Source organism: Cupressus sempervirens, chromosome 5 (assembly GCF_028749045.1).
Source record: "Cupressus sempervirens isolate cs-2001-9-10 chromosome 5, ASM2874904v1, whole genome shotgun sequence".
Classification (NCBI taxonomy): domain Eukaryota; kingdom Viridiplantae; phylum Streptophyta; class Pinopsida; order Cupressales; family Cupressaceae; genus Cupressus; species Cupressus sempervirens.
In genome coordinates this window covers 676,476,321-676,496,068 of record NC_143122.1, presented here as the reverse complement: position 1 = coordinate 676,496,068, position 19,748 = coordinate 676,476,321, and positions in this window count along the sequence as shown.

Below are 19,748 nucleotides of genomic sequence, written 5' to 3'. Positions count from 1 at the left end.
GAATTTGTAGGAATATCATTATGTCACAAACATTTACAATCCTCATTACATCTTTCTCGGAAAATAGGGAATGATGAGCATGCAATGCATGATCAAAAATGGATTTGTACTTAGTTCTGATAGAAATTTTTAGGGAATCATACACATGGGACATAAAAGCATAGGAGCTTAAATTTTCAAGGGAGAACAAGCCACCTATGGGTGCATTACTCATCTCTATTACATATGCATTAATATATGCATTGTAGTCTTTAGTGGGTCTAAAGTAATCTTTGACATATCCATTTGCTAGTTGATTTACAATTTCCTCACTTCTGAAAAGGTCCATGCAATTGGTAAGGAATTTTGAAAAAATGTCTGAATAATGTATTGTTCCATATTTATTTTCCAAGAAATCTTCACCAAGAATAATGCACAATTATTTCTGAACATTTGGGCATTCTATAACAAATACATTTTCCAAATGTTTTGATTCAATTAAACCAATCAAGGGACAGTACTAATCACCACTTACACTTGAAATATATACATGATCACACATTGTCAGTAACCAAAATCTGCTACAATTGACTTCAAAATTAGATAGAGAATTGTAGTATCCAATCCATTTTAGATAGTTAAAATTTTCAAAATGGACATTGATGTTAGCATTCCCCAATCAAGTGTCAAACGACATCAGCATGTATACAATTTCCAATCAATATTTCATTTAGCATACAAGCTAGGTGTACATGGAATGTTCAATTTTCTTATTTGGAACTCGTAATCATAAATGTTTTGCAAGTTTTTTAATTAGATGTTTTTAATATTTTATGTAAATAACAAATAACACTAATGTAGAACAATATAAGATGCCTCAAAAAGTCAACCTGACAAGCCTCTTTGCATTGTTGGCTTCTATAACTTTTTAAATAGAATAATATAATACAACTATTGATGTGTGTGTGTGTGTGTGTGTGTGTGTGTGTGTGTGTGTGTGTGTGTGTGTGTGTGTGTGTGTGTGTGTGTGTGTGTGTGTGTGTGTGTGTGTGTGTGTGTGTGTTCCAAATAGTGCAATACTATGATGTTTGATATATTCTTATTGGTTTACAATTTTCTCTCATTTTTCATATTTAAAAAAACCACTATTCAAAAATTATTTTCCACTTACATTTTCAATAATTCTTCCATAATTATACTATATTTAAATTAGTATCAAAACTCACAATTTCTAACTCATAATTGAGTTAGACTGTTCTACTATTAGTTTTATGTAGTATGATATTTAAAAAATATACAATGTCAAAAATGGACTAATGATTTTGTACAATAACAAAGGTATGCAATAATTGAAAATGAGAACTAATTTTATTTTAGAGTTATAAACAAATAAGCAACAAGAACACTAATAATAATAAACATGGAATGGTTATTAATAACAATTGTTAGTGCTAGCATATGCAATTTTGGAAATTTTCACTCAATATATACTGGTGATGGATCAAAGTGTAATGCTAAACATTGATAGAATAATTGTGATGTGAATATCAGGATTTAACTGTGTGATTTTGAGTCAAACTCATTGACCCATGTTTCATGAGTAGTGATTCAACATGAATCCATCTCTCATGAGAATAAATGGTACACTTAGCACTCATTGGATCTCCTACTTATCAATTGATGAGCTTAAGGGGCTTTCTAATGAATGGTTCATAAGGCACAACACTTGGTGAAGGTTTTGCAAATGGGGTTGCAAGCTTTGGGTTTAACTATGGAGGAAACTCTGTAGTTAAGCGCGCTCAGGCTGGAGTAGTACTAGGATGGGTGACCTCCTGGGAAGTCCCGGTGCTTCACCCCTGTGAGCATCACTTAGATCCAATGAGTGCTAAGTGTACCATTTATTCTCATGAGAGATGGATTCATGTTGAATCACTACTCATGAAACATGGGTCAATGAGTTTGACTCAAAATCACACAGTTAAATCCTGATATTCACATCACAATTTGACTTGCTGTGGAAATTATCTCCTACTTATCAATTAATGAGCTTAAGGGGCTTTCTAATGAATGGTTCATAAGGCACAACACTTGGTGAAGGTTTTGCAAATGGGGTTGCAAGCTTTGGGTTTAACTATGGAGGAAACTCTGTAGTTAAGCGCGCTCAGGCTGGAGTAGTACTGGGATGGGTGACCTCCCGGGAAGTCTTGGTGCTTCACCCCTGTGAGCATCACCTAGATCCAATGAGTGCTAAGTGTACCATTTATTCTCATGAGATATGGATTCATGTTGAATCACTACTCATGAAACATGGGTCAATGAGTTTGACTCAAAATCACACAGTTAAATCCTGATATTCACATCACAATTTGACTTGCTGTGGAAATTATCTCCTACTTATCAATTGATGAGCTTAAGGGGCTTTCTAATGAATGGTTCATAAGGCACAACACTTGGTGAAGGTTTTGCAAATGGGGTTGCAAGCTTTGGGTTTAACTATGGAGGAAACTCTGTAGTTAAGCGCGCTCAGGCTGGAGTAGTACTGGGATAGGTGACCTCACGGGAAGTCCCAGTGCTTCACCCCTGTGAGCATCACCTAGATCCAATGAGTGCTAAGTGTACCATTTATTCTCACGAGAGATGGATTCATGTTGAATCACTACTCATGAAACATGGGTCAATGAGTTTGACTCAAAATCACACAGTTAAATCCTGATATTCACATCACAATTTGACTTGCTGTGGAAATTATCTCCTACTTATCAATTGATAGAATAACCCAAATTTCCCTTCCACCACCTATCATACAACCTATTAAGAAACATAATTATATTATTGTTTAAATTTTAAAATAATAATTAATAAATATATATAATTATTAACTTTAATCAAAATTATTCTAGTTATTAAAAATTAGAATTATATTATAATAATTGATTATTTAGAATTTTAACTAATTATATTAGTTTTTTAAATAAAATTTGAAATATGATATTAAGTGACTAATTTCAAAATTTAACTTTCATCATAATTCTAATTTTACTACAATATTCCTAATTATTTTATAATAATCACAATTTGGAATATAATTGATTAGTTTCAAGAGGCTACAGTATCACACACATACAAAGAGGGAAACAATATTGCCAATTATCTCTCCAACTTAAGTTGTAATGGGATTACAACTTTTACATTACAACCTTTCGTATTCATGGAGAATTACAAAGACTTGCAGAAATTGATTGCTAATGAGTTTGTGGACTGCCAGTAGCAATTGGTTACTTTTCACATTTGTATTAATGGTGAATACCCAATCTTTGTTGAGCTACAATATTAATGCCAAGTTTCAACAACTGCTGAGATCCAATATTTGTCGAGCTTCAATAAATAATGAGCTAGGTAGGGTGAAGCATTTGTTGAGCTACATAGGCATAGTGTTTACTGAGTAAGCTCAGGTGTAGTGTTCACCAAGTTTCTCAAGTCTTACTAAGTAACTTGGTTCAGTGACTACTAAACATCTACTGAGTGTCTATTGAGCGTCAAGTGGTGAGGTGTTGATCGAGCTCCAGTCGGGTGTTTTTTGAATATAGTAGGGAGATACTTATGTCAAGCCACTTGGACATAGTGCTTACTGAGTGCTCTTAGGCCTACTACTAACTAAGTTGTTTGATCTTGCTGAGTGATTTGGGCTAGTAATAACCAAGTGTCTATAGAGCACCAAGGGTAGTATGGTGACCAAGTTTTTGATGGTCATCATGCGGAAGCATGGTGGCACTAAGTTGCATGGATGACCAAGGGGGCAAGGTTTGCCAAATGATTGGCTATCACCGAGCTATAATCAAATTGGCAATTTTAGTTTGGGCCAGAGCTAAGTACCAAGCATTAATTAGTGCCTCTTATAACTCAAGCTTGCATGTGTAAGATTATGTTAAAGTCATGCTAAATCCTTCCTCACTGCTCAGTATCATGTTTGTTTTCATCACTTGAGTACAATTTCGCTTCATTTTGGATGTGTGGTTCTTTACATAGGGAAAGATCAAATCAACATTTAAGTCAATAAAAATTCTTAATAAAAATATAAAATCTCAAAGCATTGATCAAGGCCAAAATCAATAGATGTTAATAAAAATGTATAACATTCTAGTACATACAGCAGTAGAACATTTGCTCCTTCATTAATTTTGGGGGCGTCAGTCTTGTACTTCATCCATCATAGTTGCAATTGGGATCTAATTTAATGGCATTTCCTTTAATACTCACATGGGAGTAGGTACTTTATATCGTTTGAGTGTATGATGGGGGATTTACTTATATATGAAAAATGTGTCTCTTTTCATGACTTCATCTTCCTTGCTCTCTCTGCTTGCCAGCTCAATTATTTCTAGGATGTCACTCCCATATTATGCCTATGTGAAATGTGATTCCTATCACTAGTATCATAGAAGCATCCTCCCCAAAAAATTCATAATTAAGATTCAACTGGAATTGGATGAGATGCACTTTCTCATCCCTTAGATGATGTAGCATTGGATATCATGTTCATTGTGCATTTCTTCTCTACTCTCACGTGATTCAAACCATCATTGGGGAGGACTTCTTTAATGCAACCTCAAGACATGTGCTATTTCCTTCAAATTTGGTCTCCATATTCCTATCTAATTCTATGGACTTTCTCCAATCAACACCGTGATTGGAAATTATTGCAATCAAGGTGGTCCAGCCAAAATTTTGGGCTGAAAATAAGTTGAAAATGGTGATGCAGAGCTATGATCTATGGTCTAGAAATGCCTTGGTGGGCAGACTGTTTCCAAGGTCCATACTCATGTAGAAACATGAGGCTATGGTGACATTCAAGGCATTACATAAGTCCTATAAAAAGCATAACCCACAATTCCTAACCAAGACCTTGCAAGTCACAGCATGAGTTCTAGACTATCAGCTAATTGAGAGTGTGAAGAAAAAAGGATTTGCATTGTTTGACATTTTGGGTTTACCAATTTCTAAAGCACAAGCAATATCATCTCACATGATGATGCCTTTGGCTCCTTGAACTCAGTCTTTTTGTGAACCAGGTGACTAGTAGGTTCTGGCTCTTAATGTTCTTGGCTTATGACACCCTATCACACAAGAAACCAATTGGCCTCACTCGGTTCACAACAAAGCAACAATTTGGGGTGTGCCTCCTTCCATTGATATTTTAGATGTCATCACTAAAGGCTCAAGTTTGGGATGGGAGGTTGCTCCTCTACCATGTTCAAATTTCAGATGGGGTTACTCTATACAACATAGTTTGGCTTCCACTTCTGCTGAGGGTGCCTCATGCGAGGACATGGAAGAAAGATAGCACAAAGGCTTCCATCTATTTTTTGGGTTTATTTCTTCCAACTTCAAGCATGTCTTGTAAAATTTTTGACAATTTTGGTTGAATCTGAGTCCTCCATGCCTACTATTTTGATATGCTCAGAAATGTAAAATTCAATGAATTTTGAATTTTTGGCAAAAATATTTTTCTTCGTCAATATAATATGATTGTAAATATTGACGCTTGTCACTTGTACATATTGCAACGATGTTGGGTTTTCTTTTCTGATTCTTTCCCAGTTGAGCTCTTGAACCAATTTTAAATAATATATATATATCCAATGGCTCATCCACTTTTGCCAAAAAAAAATTAAATAATAAATTAAAATACATTTATCTATGTATTTGTAATTTTAATAATAAATTAAAATATCTATATATTTGAAACTCTACAATTACATAATTATAAAACTAAGATGAACAATTTAATTCTAACTTAGATAATTTTATAATATTTATAAATCTAAATTATATAATTATAAAAATAACATAGCCTATTTAATTTTAACTATGGTAATTTATATTCAACTTAATTTTACATGTATCTTAGTGTTACAAGACATCGAATTATTTGATGGTAATGTTCATAGAAAACAATAAAAATAAATTCTACATTATTAGCATGAACAATGTCATTATCGTGATCAATTCTACATAATTAGAATAAATGCATGTCCATATACCATTCCAATTAGGGTAAAAAGCTATCTACTTAAACTAAAATATTAAGACTCAAAAATAGAGGCCCAAAAAATAATAATAACACAGAGGTGAGCAAAAAGTTTGAGAGATTTAGCCTCATACAATTCAAAAGCAATGCAATGGTGATAAAAATGGGGATGAGGACCAGCTTATTACGCTCTATGCAAATCAAAAAAATTAAGTCAAAAGTTCATCTTTTCAAATTGTATAAAATTAAATTTCAGAGAGTTATATGATTAAGGTGGACTTGATAGAACAACCTATATATTATGCAAATGGTAGTAATATAGAACTTAATACATATTATGACTAGCTATTTTCATTAGTAGCAATGTCAATTTTGGTTAAGGCGATGTTGTAGAAGAGGCAATGAATTAGGAAACAAAGACCATCGCTAAACCTTAGAGAGACTCGAAGATGGCGAAGTTTCATTTTTATTGACAAAAATTGAAAAGCACTTTGTTTGACTAGGTGGAATGAAATTAAAATTTGATAGATGTTTTAGTTGAAAGGATTATGCATGTGTGAGGTAACCCAAAATTTTATCAAAGAAAGAGATGTGATTTTGACTTTGTTTATGTAGAATTAATGTTACAAGACATCAAATTATTTGATGGTAATGTTAATAGAAGACAATGAAAACAAAATTTGATAGATGTTTTAGTTGAAAGGATTATGGATGTGTGAGGTAACCCAAAATTTTATCAAAGAAAGAGATGTGATTTTGACTTTGTTTATGTAGAATTAATGTTACAAGACATCAAATTATTTGATGGTAATGTTAATAGAAGACAATGAAAATAAATTCTACATTATTGGCAAGAACAATCTTATTATCTTGATCAATTCTACATAATTATAATTAATACATTCACATATACCGTTTCAATTAGGGTACAAAGCTATCTACTTAAACTATTATATACTTAAACTAAAATATTAAGACTCCAAGAATGAGGCCCAAAAACTAATAACATCACCGAAGGTGAACCAAAATTTTCAGAGATTTTGCCTCATACAATTCAAAAGAAATGCAACGGTGATAAAAATGGGGATGAGGACCCAAGCTTAGTAAACTCTACACAAATCAAAAACATCACGTCAGAAGTTTAGCTTTTTAAAATTGTATAAGATTTTGAATTTGTGAACAATGACATGAAGGGAATTTGTAAGGTGACAACCACAACCACTCACATATGGACTAAAAGGATTTGTATTCATAGTTTGCACTTTCAATTAACACAGGGATTAATGTGTGTCATGATACCAATATCATGTGCAAATAGATAACTTTGATAGATGTTATTATACATGTCTAAAGAATAAAGGGCAGAAAAAATATATGTAAGACCTTAGGATTCACTTCAAGGGCAAGGTAAGAACAAAGGTTCAAAAGGAGAACTCTTTAAAAAGGGAGCATTTGGGATTGCAAGCAAAAATATCAATCTATATATCGAAGAAAATCATTTAAAGTTCACATATGTTACTATAACTAATAACTAATGGTCAAGTATGTGTATGTGAAATATTTGATAATTAGGTCGTCAAAGTATGTGTATGTGAAATATTTGATAATTAGGTAATGGAAGAATTGCAGGAATCTGAAGACAAAGGACTGGATAAAGTAGTGGGCCTCCTAATGATAGAGGAAAATATTGAGATATTGAGAATAAAGCAAAGAGCCTCCCAATGGTAGTGGACAATGTTGAAATGTTGAAACCTTATGTCTACAATACAATAGCTACACTACAATAGACAAAAGCTTTTCAAACCTCATGAAAGAAGCTATTTAGACAAAAGTTTTTCAAAACCATAAAAGAAGAAGCTATTTAATCAAAAGTTTATTTTTATTAATACTTTTCCATTATGTTTTTTCAATAGTTTTAGAAAAAACAAAAAAAAAATTACTGCAAAAACTTCAATGTCCTACTATTTTGATATGGGATAACAAGTATCCTCACTTTGTTTACTACCTCAAACCCTGCAATTGTAGCATTTTGTAGAAAATTGTACCCGGTCATAAAAAAGGCAATTCAATTTTCCACAGTAAATGTATTATCTTATTCTATGGCTTATGATTTCACTATTGTAGAATCAAGCTACATTTTCTATGCTCAACTTAATAGCATAATTATAATTCTCCATAATAATCATTTTCCTTATTGTCAATAGATTTTATTAAAATAAATTTGGGGCAAACCATCTCTATTTCACAAGCTCAATTTTTGTTTCCCTGTGATATGGAGAAATAAGAATATTTTTTCATCACCAAAATGACATAGATGGTTATTCTCCCAAATAAATTAGTACGCATGCATTATCTTTCATGGATTCAACAATGCTCTCACTCTTATCACGTGAGATGATGATGAAAAATATTTAAAAATAATTTAAACTTACCTTGACCCCGCTAGTCATTTTAATTTATTGAACTTATTGTCTCATTGTATTCTTAAATAAATATTTTTCTAAGGAAAACATTGTGAGATAAATATAAAAAATCTTTAAAATATATTATTCTTGACTTGATTATTTTTAATATCTTATATTTAGTGCATTTCTTTAATGTACTTATTAAGAATATGTTTAATTAAAATCATAAATGCACTAAATAATCAAGTATACAACTTATTTTTGCAAAGAGCCTTTCAAACCCTGCAATTGTAGCATTTTGAAATGAAAGGTAAAAGAATAATATTAAACAATCATATTAATTTATATATTTTGTTCAAGTCACATGCTAGCAATAGGTGATTTGAAATCTGTGTGGCTCATAATTTTGCTAATAGTTTGTGACATTAGATAGACTGTAAGAACAAATAAATTATTTCCTAGTGGTACTGAAGCTACAAAAATGAGTAATCTGTGTAGCTAATAATAGAATGAGAAATGTAAAAACTTTCCCTATTATGTATGTTGAGGAGAGGAGAAGAATTTGACTCAAACATTCTAGGAAAATATGGATTTGTTCAGAAATGTCAACCATGGATTTTACGATCAGCTACTTTTATAAGTTGAAACCTAGATTTTACCAACAACTAGTTTTGCAAATTGAATCCCAAATGTACTTGGAAGTGAATACTATCTCTTTTTTTAGGGCTTGAATAAATCCCTATTTATGCAGTTTTCTCTTAGATCTTATGACATTGACAATAAAAAGCCAGTTTTTACCATTTCATATAAAGTGCTTCCAAACCAAATTTTTAGTGGAAACAAATTTCTGTAAAATTAATTGAACATGAAAGTTTGGAATTTAAAATACGAAGCTTCTTTTCAAGTGTAAATTAAATGTAGATGATCTCTAGTTTTTTAAACCTAAAATTCAGTGTTCATTGGGAGTAATTTACAAAAGAAAAATTAAAAATTAATGTAAATTGATCTTCTAATGTCTCTATCTAGACATGGCATACAACTAAATAAAGAAAGAGAAATAAAATGTAATTACAACTGAGAACATGAAAAGCAAAAGAGTTGCCAAACATGAAAAGAAAAAGAGTTGCCAAAAAGAAGACCACATTGATATATTGCCTTAGCAGTCTAAACCATTTCTTCGATTCCTCCCTCCAACAGTTCACTATAGAAGGGGAAAAAAACACAAAGATTTAGTAAACTCAACTCAACATACTAGATAGTTAAGAAGCCAATAAAAATGTTAATAAAAAATAATACAATACTTGAAGATTGTAAAACCTCACGGGAAACAAAGACTGGATTTTTACAATTAAGGTTGAAAGGAAGAATGAATAAATAGAATCTACAAATGATGAAAATTCAACAAACAAATTGAATGTTGTCGGCCTGACAGTGATAAAAATTGTCTAAGAGAAAATGTAAAAGACATGCAAATGAATGGAAACCACAGTTTCCCCAAAGCCTATTGTTGTCTGACAAACAAAAAGTAAAATGTGTAAATGTGGTCAACATTATGAAAGATCTTACAAAGATTTTCTTTTGAAAATTTTATCCAACACTTGACTCTAAGAAGACAATTGAGAAAAAATCTAAGAAAACATTCAAGTTCTACCAAAACCTAAGGCTAATTATTGTACAACAAACTACTATACAACTATTGAGAGGAAATGGCAATCAAATTCTTACCATAATATAGTTTGTGAAATAAATACAAAAGCTAAGACCCATAGCTGTCAATATGCACATAAAACTGTGCTACATAAATTATAAAGTGGATTGACAAATGGGAATTGTAACCCACAACTATCAATATGCACACAAAACTGTGCTTCATATATTATAAAGTGGACTAACAGATGGGAACTCGATTGTATCAAGTATGAAATAGGATGTCAATATGCACCCTAAATTGTGCAGAATAAATTGAAAAATTGACTCAAACATGGGATCTCTATTGTATAAAATATGAACCAATGAAAATTGTTGAAAAATGAAATATTAAAACTACTATACAAATATTTACATAGAAAAACAATACAAAATACATTGCCATCTAAAATATAAAGCTACCCATTGGTTGAAGCAAAATGAGAAAAAGCATCCTAGTGGATGTTATAATATCCTATCATTCAGCAGGAACTAATAATACAATACCTAAAGATTGTAAAACCTCACAAGAAACAATGAATAAATAGAATCTGTCGATGAAAAAAATTCAACAAACAAATTGAATGTTGTCAACCTAATAGTGATAAACATTGTCCAAGATCAAATGTAAAAGATATGCAAATTAATGGAAACCACATTTTCCCTAAAGTTTGTTGTTGTTTGACAAACAAATAGTAAAATGTGTAAATGTGGTTGACATTATGAAAGATCTTACAAAGATTTTATTTTGAAAATTTCATCCAACTTTTGACTCCGAGAAGACAATTGAGAAAAAATCTAAGAAAGCATTCAAGTTCTACTAAACCCTAAGGCTAATTATTTTACAACAAACTACTATACAAACTATTCAGAGGAAATGTGTTGGTAAACAAATTTGTCACAATAGAATTTTCCCAATGGAATGTGTGGCAAATTGTTCACAATAGTTGGATAGGCCCTTGGTATGTAGCCTTCCTCTGTGTTTAGAGGGGAAACTCCCTCGTATGATGTGATTTTTAAAGGGATTTTCAAATAAAGAATTTAACTTTTGAAGTTCAAGAGAAAGTCATTGAGGATGAATGCACCACACACCCTCACAACCTTCTTCGATAAACAAGATTGATAACAAAGGTGCTCAAGAACTACGCTTGAAAGCAACCAATATTATTAAGCACATTCATTATCACTCGTAAACACTTGCATAGCACCATGAGAATGTCTACTATAGCATATAACAATTTGGATTTTAAAATAAGAAACCCAAAGCACATCTCATTTCATTTCCTTGCACCAAGAAAGCAATAGAGATTTTGCAATTCAGAGATAAAAAGTGTACATACTTTCCAAAATTTATCCCTAGATCAAAATTTCAGCATAGTGTTCCCTTATTTTTCAACCAAAAAGTCCCTTTACAAAGCCAAAAGGTGTCCTTATATAGACATAGAGGTTAATAACTACCTCTTCATGGTTAATAACCACCTCCAAAATACGTAATTTTGGAAGGTTAATTAACCTCAAGAAAATTAACCTATACAAGGAAACTTGCAAAAACAAAACTTTAGCTAGAGTTCCTAAAGATGTTTACATATACAATCACTGATTCTTCTAGCTACTAACTCTATCTACCTAGACACAATTGATCTATCCCAGAAAGCCCTGTACGCATCTAGGATGATCATCATTGATTCATAGTTCGAAATGAACACATTTTTCATCTTGATTTTGGCTGTGAAGTATCTATCTTGAATTTCTTATGACTCTTGTCGATAGGCTGAAATGTTACAATCTCCTAGCGTGACTGCAACCAGGCTAAGCTTCATCATAGTTTCAGCATCTGATACATGGTTCTCTATTTTTGAATGAATCTGAACACTAAAGGAATCAAGGAGAAACTGACAATCAACATGCTGAAGATCACTTACTGGCACCCCACCTGTGATAGTAGAGATTAATTCATCTGTACTTTTTGTTTTCAGTTGCTCCAAAGAAGCTATTAGTTTTTCAAACTCAGTGATCCCTTTGCTGATGTTTATCACCTTCCAACCAACACTTTTACTCCAGATATGTGTTTGGTTGTCACTTGGATCAGCAATAATTCTCTCAAGAAGTAGGGTGCTTGTATCTAACTTGGCCATTTCTTTTAATTCATCAGCTACTTTTTGCCAATTGGATTTATGTTCCTTGCTATTTCTAGCTCCTTGGAAATTTCTTGTATCTGTGCGATGGCTTTCCCATATATCTCTTTGACTCCAGTTATAAGTTTTGAGGCACCTTCTATCATCTTGTTTATCCAAGCTTTGATCATCATACTATGTGACTTGTGTTGGTTGATTCTTTGAACAACAGTATGATCTAAAATACCATCAAGACTTGTTAGAACTGGCGGAGTGACCACGGCTTGGGCATTAGAAGGATCGTTGATTGAATTAATATAAGCCACCATCATCTGAACTTGTTCCTTGAGTTGCTCCTTAGCTCTTTTCTCTTCCTTTGCCCTTTGCAACATCTGAGCAGCAATCACTTCAAAATTCTGGAACTCTCTTTCTACATTAGAAGGACCAAGATCAACCTTTTCTAGAATGAAATATGATTCAGATGCTTCATCAACACTCTTTTCAATTATAGGCTTGGCTAATTCCACACACAAGTTGCCTGAAGTTTTATCAATAGCTAACCTGGACATCACCTTGGTCTTTTTCACCTTAGGAGGCTTCTGAAGAATACTAGAGATTATGTCAAATGGAGGTGGGACCATTTGAACAACTTTCTTCCTCTTTTGAAGACTATCCTGGAACCATGAATGTGTAATTTTTGAAGCTTGTACGTCACTTGTTATATTTTCAGCAACCATCATTAAGTCTTCTGAATTAGATAACAGGTTATCTAACTATGTGATGTTTATTATTGGCATATCAGGAGGAGAAAGACTCAAGTGAGGAATCACTACATCATGAGGGGATGTAACAGGGACATGTGATTCAGCACTTTGAGGACTTCTTTGGTCTTTTTCATTAGATTTATTCCTTTCTTGATTCTTTCTACCTTTCATTCTTGTCCTTTTTCTTTTGACTGTAAACTTATCTGGCTGATTCAGATCTTCATCCTGTCCTAGAGCACCTGTATCTAGTTGTTGTATCTTCTCACTAGAAGTTTCTTCTATTGCCATCCAAGATGATTCCCCTATATTATTTCTCCTCTCTTTATTTTGAAATTCACCAGTTTCTTTTTTGGCTCTAACTTTACTGATCCAATCTCTTGTTCTCTTAAGAACATAGGAAGACCTCTCCTTCAAGCTTTTCAATTCAAGAATCAACCAATCAATAGGAGGGAGCTCTAGCAATTCAATTTTCTCATAATAGTAAGGATCAATCAAAGAAACCTCATCGTCATCTACACCTGTCACATCAATGTCCAACTTGAAGTCTATTACATGTCGTACTGTAAGCCACATCCAATCTCTCTTCCTAACTTCAAAATCATTTTCACAGTCCTCCCAAAAGTCTTCTAGAGCCGAGAAGTGACCAAGACTGGGATTTAACTTTAACTCCTTCACTACATAGCCCTTACTATCATAAGGGAAACACATCATGTAAGGATGCAAATTTATTGTGGCAATAGATCTTTCAATGTTCCTGGCATCTAATCCAGTATCACAACTATAATATCTGATGCCGATAGGAAAAGCTATTTCATCTATCCTCCTATTCCTACAAAGTTTATTAATTTGACTAATTTGCTTGCACATTTCAATTAAGACCAGTTTATCATCAACAAATCTAGGTAGCATCAGTGGACACCCATCATAGGCAGCTAACATGATATAAGTAAACTTTGAGAATTATATGAAAACACTTCCATATTTTTGTACTTTTGTCGCTACTTCCCGTGAAATTTTGAGTCCAATGTTTCCTTGAATTTCCCTTACAGTTAGCATGGTGAATGTGTCATTCACTCTTCTAAAATGGTGCAGGCTATTATCATACTGAATTTGAGGAAGATGATTATAAATGATGGTTGTGTCATCATGAACGCCCTGCCGGTTAAGTCCTAGCCAACTTTTAGTGTTTGTGATAGCATAGAAGAGATATAAAGTCATATAAAAGTAGTCATTTTCTTGAAGTCCCATGAGCTGTCTATGCAATGAGTCGCTGATAATTTCAGCCCAATCAATATGTTATTTTCCTTCACAGATCATGTTGATAAATAGGAACATCCAACCTTCAAACTCATGTGAGTCCCAAAGACCAACGATCCTACTTAGTAGGGTCACCATGTTTGCCACATCTTCTTTTAACAACGACCTATGAATGGATTTTCCTAATTGAGATTTCCCTTTTCTTGGTTGTGAGAACCATGACCTGGCAATGGTGTTTAAACATTGAGTTTGATTTGCAGTAAAATACTCTCGGGTAGTTCTTAGATTGATGCTAGCATATTGCATCCAGGTAGGCAATTGAAAAACACTAGCAATAGAGGCAGGATCTAGATGAACAATTACTTTATTGTTCAATGAAATAACTTCTTTAGTATTCGAATGATAAGCCTTCATGCACTCCAACACTAAGTTTGGGCACTGTACTAAAATGGGATGTCCGTCTGCTTGAGCCAAGCCACTTTCCAATATCTTTTGAGCTAATAGAGTCTTTTCTTCATTCACAAGAGATGACCAAAAGTCTTGAAGGCAGACACTTCCTAAAATGGTATCACCGATATCTAGAAGCGTACGTCTTAAAATAGGAGCATAATCCGGCATTTGATACTTGTACCTCATGATTGATTATCAATTTTTTGGATATCTTCAGCCCTATACAACACTCTTTATTTGCAGCTTCAAAGTAACAAACCAACCATTCAATCGAAAAGATTTGCCAACATTACACTTGACTGAAAGTCACCATGTTTTGTATTTAAACATTCACACACATTTGATCTTGCCCAAACTATAAATCACTCATAAATTTGCATGACATTAATGATGTTCCAACTTATCTACAAATTGTCGATTGCCTAAGAAAGTAAGGATGCATTTGAATTTGAAATGAATTAAGGAGTGAAACTTTCAAAGCTACAGGTCAAGAATGGATATTTCATTTTGTCGAACATTTTCTAAGAACTCTTTATGTTCTATTCATGTTCACCACCTTTTTATTCAGGCATTATGTCAAACAAGTCAAGAGCAATCTCACTCAATACTTGCATTCCTCATTACATGTCCATGGATTTGAAAATGGACCATTATATTTCTCTTTGATTCTAGGTGATCATTGTCTTGCATGATCAGATTCTTTTTCCCATGTTTATATTTGTATTTTTTCTTCACAAATACCCAAGCTAGATAGTTCTCCATTCATATTTGTAGATGGGCACTGTCCACAACTTATATTTTAAATGACTTAAAGCAATTTGAAAGCATTACGGGCCTGAGTCAATATTTTATACTTTGGGCATGTGGCTGGTACTGTACCTACATATTCTCAGACTTAGCAAAGGCAGCATAAACTCAGGTTTTAGTATCATACCCACTGCTCACCAGTTGACGTGTTTGTTAAATAAACCAAAAATGCATTTGGTTCTTTAACGCATCCTTCTCTTGCTCACGTGGATAGAAGTATAGACTCCTTTGTATCGCTCAAGCACTCTAGCGTGAGATTGGCTAGCAGCGTGATTGTTTAATTAATCACATTAACCAATGTGCATTTGAACTTGTGCCACGTTATGGCCCCATATGGCTTACAAAATTTTGAAGCATCTCCCACTGTGAAGGAAAGCTACTGCTGAAAATGATCTCAATAAAAGTAGAATCGTGCGTTGGCAACGTATTGAATGAGGTGGTGTGAAGTTGTTTGATAAACTGCACTTTATTGCTCCTTTAAAAATGTTCTTACCCTGCACTTTGTGAAGAGGATAGCTTACACATGATTGGTCTCTATATAGCCGCTGCTCAACCAGTTTAATTTCCTTATCATTACGACACCCTCTACACTAGCATTTTCTACAGCTGCGTATGCATATGTCTGAATTGTTTGCATTCCAATCTTCTATTCGGTTGTTGCATTATTAACCAATGTTGCATATGTCACCTTAATAGGTTAATAACTACCTTATAGAGGTTAATGAAAACATGTTTTTGAGCATTATCATTAACCTTTTGAGAGGTTAATGAAAATGTGTTTTTGGACGTTATCGTTAACCTTTTCGGAGGTTAAGAAAAACATATTTTTGATGGCTATCATTAACCTCTAATAACTTGAAGCTCAAAAGTCAAATTTTAAAAATTCCTAGTGCTGTGTGGAGCTGATAACAAGCTGGAGACATGGAAGTTTAGAGGTTCATGAAAATTCAAAGATAAAATGGCCGATTGAAAGCTTAAAATTGGGCAATTTAACCAAGGCTTATAAAATTGAAAGAATTTTATAACTAGGCAACAAAATGATAATCAAATTCTTACCATAATATGAAACCCACAACTATCAATATGCACATAAAACTATGATCCATAAATTATAAAGTGGAGTGATAGATGAGAATTGTAATCCACAACTATCAATATGCACACAAAACTATGTTGCATAAATTATAAAGTGGACTTATAGATAGGAACTCTATTGTATCAAGTGCAAAATAGGATGTCAATCTGCACCCTAAATTAAGTAGAATAAATTATAAAATTGACTCAAACATGGGATCCCTACTGTATGAAATACGAACCAATGAAAATTGTTGAAAAATGAAATATCACAACTACTATAAAAATATTTAACTAAAAAACAATACAAAATACATTGTCATCTAAAAAATAAAGCTAACCCATTAGTTGAAGCAAAATGAAAAAAATCATCCTAGTGGATGCTATTGTATCATGTAGAAACTAATAATGACGCGAAAACCTCTATTAAAGATTCCTATCTTCTCTTTAAAGTTTCTATTTTCTAAAAGCCCTAAAATATAATTATTTTATTTTATTTATCTTTTCATGCAAACTTAACTCATTTTTTAATTAAATATTTCATTTTATTTTATTTTCCCACTTTATTATTTAATGCAAGCACATTAAAAGAAATTATGTATTATTTTAATTAATAAAGATAATAAAAGTTCATTATTTAAATGTACCTCTAATTTTAATCAATATTAATTAAATAATTATATTAAATCAATATTTAATATTTAATGTTTGAATTCTTTTAATTTATTTTTCTAAATTAAGACTTGAAGTTAAATCTTCTAATTTAGCCAAATATTCCAATAATTCCAACAAATAAAATATCATCTTATTTTAATATTTTCTCTTTTTAATTAAATAATATTTTGAATATCAATGATTAATCCAAAGATCATCAATAAGCATTCTACCAAGAAAATCACAAAGTTAAACCACATGAAATGCATGAGGAAAACTAACAAAAGTGAAAGTTAAATGACATATGCACATAAACACGCACAGGTTTAAAAAGGGTAGACAATTAGATACGAGTCCTCCTTCCATGATAAGTATTTAGACTATGGCCAGGATTGGACTAGGTCATTATCTTCACATTCTTACCATTGAGTTATTGTAATAGGGCATGCTCATCTTGACAATTATGTCTAGTACCTATAAAAGATGAGCATGTACATATGCATATACATACATACATACATACATAGATAAATAAGCTAAACAAGAAATGACAAGGAATGGTACATAGTGTAGATCTTGACTAACAGGTGACTACGACTCCCTCCCTTAACGACATCAAACACATCAAATAGAAAATTAAAATAGACACACACACACACACCATGCAAATGAAAGTATGGGGTAAGTATCATAATAAATCACAAGTCAAATCAATGAATGCTTAGATATAATAATACATCTCTATGAATATAAAATAATCATCATTTAGTGACCTATTGTATGACATCATCATGAGAGAAATCACATTTACTACCTAAGAATCATTGAAAAAAAATCAATCCACGAGTAATCATAAACATCAAAAACACGTTAATTATAATCAACTAAGTTATTCAATCCTAACATATAGCTAATCCAAGTAAAAAAAAAATGACATATAACTGTAAATCAAATATCTTTAAAGCTATGCATGAAATAGGCCTAAAAGAGTTTTACCATCATAATAGAAAAGGAAACTATAGGTGGGCATTACATTTTTCACATGTTTAAGTGGTATCTGGCAAGAGTTGAAAAAAAGGTAGGTAAGAGTTTGAAATGCCTGAGATTAGATAGAGGGGTAAATTTCTATCAGAAAAATGCAATATATTTGGCAATGACAAAGCAATCAAAAGAAAAATGAGTACACCAAGGACTTCACCATAGAATTGAATATTTGAAAGAAGAAATAGATCAATCGTGGATTGTGCAAGTATAGTGACAATGGATAAAAAAAATTTACAAAAGTATTTGAGAGAATTTGTAAGTAGTGTTGTTTATACACTGAATTGAATTCAAGTCAAGAAAGGCACAAACAAAACCCCTTTTGAACTTTTCTATGGCTATGCACCTATTGTAAATTATTTCAAACTATTTAGAAAAAAGTGTTACATATTAAAGGATGTGAGGAAAGGAAAACTTGATGCAAAATGTGATGAAGGTATATTCTTAAGATTTTACACTAAAAGAAAGTCATACAAGTGTTTGGATTCTGAAACTAAAAAAATTATGGAAAGTGCAAATGTTAGAGTTGATAAAATTGTAGAAATAATGAAGAGGAATGAAAAAAAGAACCTAAAGATAATAGAAACATTGTACACATCTATGAAGGAGAAACAAGTACACTACATGGCCCAAAGAAAGAGGTTGTTGAGCATCAACTACCAGGCACTACCAAGGTTTAGTAGAAAATATCTAGCAAGCATCAAGTTGTAGGAGTCGATTCACATAGAGAAGAATTTGAATTTTAGAGAGAGGAGACTCAACACTAGATAGACAATATTGAGTTATAGCTAGAGATACTTGAAGAAGATGAACAAGATGGATCAAGTGAACTACCACAAGAAGAGAGAAGACCTAAATTTTTCTTATCAAAATAAGTAACAAGGAACCATACACCTAATCAAATCATCAAAGACAAAGATTAAAGAGTCATGAAAAGACTAAATTCAAAGACTAATATATGTTTGTTGTGTGATTTTGAGCCTAAATCAATTAAGAAAGCATTGGAGAATGAAGATTAGATTGAGGCAATGAATGAGGAAATTGACCAAATAGAGAAAAATAAGACATGGACATTGGTACCCAGACCAAAGGATAAAAATGGGATTGGAACCAAGTGGTTATTCAGAAACAAGCTAAATGAGAAATGTGAAGTCATAAGGAACAAAGAAAGACTAGTTTGCAAGGGATTTGCACAAGAGGAATGAGTTGATTATGGAGAGACATTTTCCCCACTTGCAAGGTTGGAAGTAGAAAGAAATTTACTTTCATATGATTCTTAAAAATGATTCAAGGTATATCAAATGGATGTTGAATCTACATTTTTGAATGGAATATTGGAAAAAGAAATTTATGTTAAGAAAATTGAAGGATTTATTGATCCTAGAAAGATGAGCATGGTATGTAAATTGCACAAAGCATTATATGGTTTGAAGAAAGCTCCTAGGTTATGATATGAGAGATTACATACATATTTTGTGAGAATTAGTTT